At 36.3% G+C, this 5,836-nt stretch overlaps 1 non-coding gene across 1 annotated transcript; it reads left to right on the top strand.

The window, feature by feature from the left end:
* Nucleotides 1-2,104: 2,104 nt before the first annotated feature.
* Nucleotides 2,105-2,176, top strand: TRNAS-GGA (transfer RNA serine (anticodon GGA)). The gene has a single exon. It is a non-coding gene; the product is annotated as a tRNA-Ser (tRNA).
* Nucleotides 2,177-5,836: the final 3,660 nt, after the last annotated feature.

Raw genomic sequence — 5,836 nt, 5'->3', positions numbered from 1 at the left:
GGTTCTTCTACAAAGATATCAATATTGGAGGCATCAATATTCATCTTGAGTGAGATAAATAATTGACAGAACATATGAACAGAAAATTGGTGAGATTTCAGCAATGCTATATACCAACTTGATCTAACTGAAATTTATAGAGCACTCCACTCAAACACAGCAGAATACACATTATTTTCAAATGTACTTGGAACATTTACCAAAATAGAACATATGACAGGCTATAAAATATTTCTTAACAAGCTTTAAAAGACCATATAAAGGAAGCACTTGTACGATCAGGCCACCCATATCAGCGATTCTCTTGCTCTCTGTACATCCCCTGCCTGACCAACACCTGCTCACTTGCCTGCTCACATGACTGGCCTTCCCTCTTAATCATAGAGACATACTGACCCCAACTCCAGCTAGTGGGTGTTCTAATCTTTAGAACATCTCCATCATGATAGCTTATCAAAGGGGCAGTGAGGGTCAGTGCTCCTTTACTGGTTTCCCTGTCCCTGGTAACCAATGGACCAAACTGACATCAGTGCCAATTCTTTGATAACTGGTAACCTCCCCACTTGCCCCCCACCCCCCACCTTGTCATGCCTGCCTGCTGGCTGCTGCACACAGTGAGGTGTTGCTGTGTCACTCCAGGACCTTGCTTCAGGCATGTAAGCTCCCTATCCATTAAACTATTCACATGTCTGTTGCTGACTCCGGGCTCTTACTTTGGTTTTGAGGCTGGACAAGCACAGCCCTTGTAGGCCTACGCAGTGCAGCCCAATGGTACACTAACCACAATCAAACTGAATTAGAGGTCATTGACAGAAAGATATCTGGACCATCTCCAACTATTTTGAAATTAAATAACAAATTTAAATTGCACATAGATGACAAATAAAACAGAAGTTCAATTAGAAAATATTTTGTAAATGAAAATAAAAGCACAATGTATCAAAATTTGTAAGATCCATCTAAAGTAGTCCTAGAAGGAAATGTATAGTATAAATGACTGTTGTAAAAGAAGAAAAATCTAATACTAATGATACAAGTTCCCACCTTAGGAACTCAGGCAAAGAAGAGCAGTTTAAACTCAAAGGAAGCATAATGAAGGAGATAGTAAAGAAAAAACTCAATAAAATAGAAAATTGGCAGAAAGAGTGAAATTAGTGAAAGCAATAGTTGGTTCACTGAAAAAATGAATAAAAATTGACACAGACACTCTGTAAGTCAAGATGAATAAGAAAATGCCAGAAAATGAAAGTTTGCGGTATCAAGAATGCAAGGGCTTATATTACTACAGATCCTACAGATACTCAAAAAGATTCCAAAAGAACATTATCAACAACTTTAGGCTAGTAAATTTGACAGCTTAGATCAAATGGGAAAATGTAATAAAATGAACAAATAGTAAATGATGTAGTTTACCATATCTCGCTCAAGAAAAAAAGAAAAAGTTTTATAGCACTGTATCTATTAAAGAATAGCACTGACAGTCAAATATTTTCAAAGAAAACTGCAGGCCTACATTGGTTCTCTATTGCTTCTGAAGAAGATTGCTATAACACAGATTGATTTATTTATTTTTGTTGAAGTATAGATGATTTGCAATGTTGTGTTAATTTCTGCTCTACAGCAGAGTGATTCAGTTATGCATGTATATACATTCTTTTTTATAGTATTTTCCATTATGGTTTATCACAGAATATTCAATATAGTTCCTTGTGATGTACAGTAAGACCTTGTTTATCCATTCTATATATAATTTTCATTTGCTAACCGCAAACCTCCTCCTGCATTATTCTCCCACCCCCATTCCCCTTGCCAACCGATTTGCCATCACAAATCAGTTTTCTATGTCTGTGAGTCTGTTTCTGTTTTGTAGATCCATTCATTAGTATCATATTTTAGATCTTGTATATAAGTGCTATTGTGTGTTGTCTGTCTCTTTCTGACTTACTTCACTTTGTTTGATAATCTCTAGGTCCATCCATGTTGCTGCAAATGCAATTATTTCATTCTTTTGTATGGTTGAGAAATACTCCATTTTGTGTGTGTATTTGTGTGTACCACATCTTCTTTACACATGTTTTTGTGTGTATCACATCTTCTTTGGGCTTCCCTGGTGGCTCAGAGGTTAAAGTGTCTGCCTGGAATGCAGGAGACCCAGGTTCAATTCCTGGGTTGGGAAGATCCCCTGGAGAAGGAAATGGCAACCCACTCCAGTACTCTTGCCTGGAGAATCCCATGGAGGGAGGAGCCTGGTAGGCTACAGTCCATGGGGTCGCAAAGAGTCGGACATGACTGAGCAACTTTACTTACTTACTTACATCTTCTTTACCCAATCATCTGTTGGTGGACATTTAAGAATTTCCATGTGTTGGCTATTGCGAATAGTGCTGCTGTGAACATAAGGGTGATATATCTTTTTTTTTTTTTTTAACCAGGACATGGAAGCAACCTAGATGTCCATCAGCAGATGAATGGATAAGAAAGCTGTGGTACATATACACAATGGAGTATTACTCAGCCATTAAAAAGAATACATTTGAATCAGTTCTAATGAGGTGGATGAAACTGGAGCCTATTATACAGAGTGAAGTAAGCCAGAAAGAAAAACACCAATACAGTATACTAACTCATATATATGGAATTTAGAAAGATGGTAACAATAACCATGTATCTTTTTGAATTATAGTTTTGTCTAAACATATACGCAAAGCAACACACATTTATTATCTTATAGTTCTGAAGGTGAGAAATCTGGAATGGGTTTCACTGGTCTGAAAATAGGGTGTTGCAGGGCTGTGTTCCTTTCAGAGGCTCTAGAAAAGAATCTGTTTCCTTGTCTTTTTTAGCTTCTAGAGCTGCATTCCTTTGTTCACGGCCTCTTCCACCATCTTCAATGCTAGCAGAATAACATCGTCAAATCTCTCTTTCCCTCCTTCCCTTTGCTCTGCCATCACACATCTATTCTAATCTAACCTTTCCCTCTCTCTTACAAGGACACTTGTATTAACATTTACTATCTACTTGTATAATTCTGAAGAACTTCTGCATCTCAGGATCCTTGATCATGTGTGTGAAGTACCTTTTCTCATGTAGGGTAACATTCACAGCATCCTAATATTTGAATCTAGGTATGTTTGGGGGGTCACTATTCAGCTACTCAAGGCCCAAATGTCTTCACTGGTGAATTCTGTCAGATATTTAATAAACATTATTTATTCTATACATATTCTTTCAAAAAATAGAAGTGGAGCAAATACTTCCAACTCATCATTTGAAGACATCATTACCCTGATACAAAAACCAGACAAAAACAGAAAAAAAAAAAAAGAAAAGAAAAAAAGATGAACTGATTTTCCTCAAGAACATAAATGGAGAAATACTAGACCAAGTATTGGAGAACATAGCAAGATATACACATGATATTATTTTGTGACTAAATGAGCTTTATAATAAGAATGAATAGTTGGTTTGACACTCAAAGTAATTAATATTATTAAAATAAACATAATCATTTGATACAGAAAAAGTGTTTGCCAAAATTAAAACACTCATCATAAAAATTCTCTTAAAACTAAGGAACGTTTTCTCAAACTGATAAAGGAAATCTTTTAAAAACCTTTTATTTATTATACTTAATGATGAATAACTGAGTACTTTCTTCCTAAGATTATAATCAAGGTAAGAATGTCCATTCTTAACGCTCCTGACTGTTTTGGAAGTTCTAAGTGGTGCAGCAAGGCAAGCAGAAAAATATTAAAGACATACTGATTGAAAGGAAAGAAGTAAAACTGTGTTTAGCCATAGTCAATATGACCTGTGCAGAAATTTCTAATGAATCTAGAAAATACTGTAAGTATTTATAATGAATTTTATTATCATTACTGGTTAAGGTCAATATATAATAAGCAGCATTTCTATGTAGTACTAGAATACAACCACTTGAAACAAGATTTTTTAAAATCGCCAGTCCAGGTTCAATACAGGATGCTTTGGGCTGGTGCACTGGGATGACCCAGAGGGATGGTACAGGGAGGGAGGTGGGAGGGGGGTTCAGAATGGGGAACACGTGTAGGCCCGTGGTGGATTCATGTTGATGTGTGGCAGAACCAATACAATATTGTAAAGGAATTAGCCTCCAATTAAAATAAATAAATTTAAATTTTAAAAAATGCCATTTATACCTGTATCCAAAATGTGATATATGTATGGATAAATTTAACAAGACATATGCAAGAACGGCACAATGAAAGCTATAAAACATTGCAAAAGGAAATTTTAAAAGAACTAAAAATAGATATATACTATGTTAATGTACTTCAATATTTAATATTGTTATAGTGTCAGTTCTTCACACATCAGTCTACCTATTCAGTGTACGTGCATGCTCAGTTGCTAAGTCGTGTCCGACTCTTTGCAATCCCTGCCCGGCTCCTCTGTCCATGGAATTTCCCGGGTAAGAATACTGGAGTGGGTTGTCGTTTCCTCCTCCAGGGGATCTTCCCGACCCAGGGATTGAATCTGCATCTCCTGCATTGGCAGGCAGATACTTTACCACTGAGCCATGAGGGAAGTCCCAAATTCAGTGTGATCCCAGTCAAAATTATAGTATAATTTCTTTCAGTAGAAATTGACAAACTGTAAAATTTATATTTTCCCTCGTGGCTCAGATGGTAAAGAGTCTGCCTACAATGTGGGAGACCCGGGTTTGATTCCTGGGTCAGGAAGATACCCTGGAGAAGGAAATAGCAACCCACTCCAGTACTCTTGCCTGGAAAATCCCATGGACAGAGGAGCCTGGCAGTTTTCAGTCCATAGGATCGCAAAGAGTCAGACACGACTGAGCGACTTCACAATGTCACAAAACAAAAGTTTATATGGAGATACAATGAACCTGGCTGAGCAATTCAAATTATTTTTAAAAGAAAAACAAAGTTGGTGAATTACCTTCTTTTTTAAAAAAAAATATTTATTTATTTTAATTGGAGACTAATTACTTTACAATATTGTAGTGGTTTTTGCCATACATTGACATGAATCAGCCATGGGTATACATGTGTTCCCCATCCTGAACCCCCCTCCCACATCCCTCCCCATCCTATCCCTCAGTGTCATCCCAGTGTACCAGCCCTGAGCACCCTGTCTCATGAATTACCTTCTTTCAAGATTTATTATAAAGCTGAATAGTCAAAACTGTGTTGTGGGCATTTAGAAGAATTGGACAGAATATAAGACCCAGAAATTAACCTCATTTTTATGGTGAACTTAAGATGCCCATTAATTCAGTGGAAAAAGTATAGTCAGTCTCTTCAACAAATTGTTCTATAATTATTAGATATAATGTGCAAAAAATATACACTGTCACTCTTACTTATCCCCATACACAAACAAACTTGTAATTGATCATACACCTTATGTGTAAGAGTGAAAACTATAAAACTTCTAGGAGGAAACACTTGTGACTTGAGTTAGGTAGCAATTTCTTGAGATGACACAAACAAAAAACACATAAAAGAAAAACAGTTTTGCTCTTCAAAAAAATATTGTTAACATTGGTGAGGAAAGGAAAAAGGAAAGAAAGTCTGTTGTCTCCATAGACTCAGATAATATCTGAAAAGATATTTGTCATTAAGGATTTGTGTATTTAGAGTATTTAAAGGAACCTTTATAGTTCATTAATAAGAAGACAATGAAACCAATTGGGCAAAAATTTTGAACAAACATTGCAGTGTAGACACTATATGAAATTCCAATGAGCCCATGAAAAGATACTCAATGTCATTAGGCATTCTGAAAACACAAATTAAAACCATAATGAGAGGCCACTGCTACCCATTACTTG

The sequence above is a fragment of the Capricornis sumatraensis genome, chromosome X, assembly GCF_032405125.1.
Source record: "Capricornis sumatraensis isolate serow.1 chromosome X, serow.2, whole genome shotgun sequence".
In the NCBI taxonomy this organism is placed as follows: domain Eukaryota; kingdom Metazoa; phylum Chordata; class Mammalia; order Artiodactyla; family Bovidae; genus Capricornis; species Capricornis sumatraensis.
This window is presented reverse-complemented; position numbering and strand designations above follow the sequence as displayed.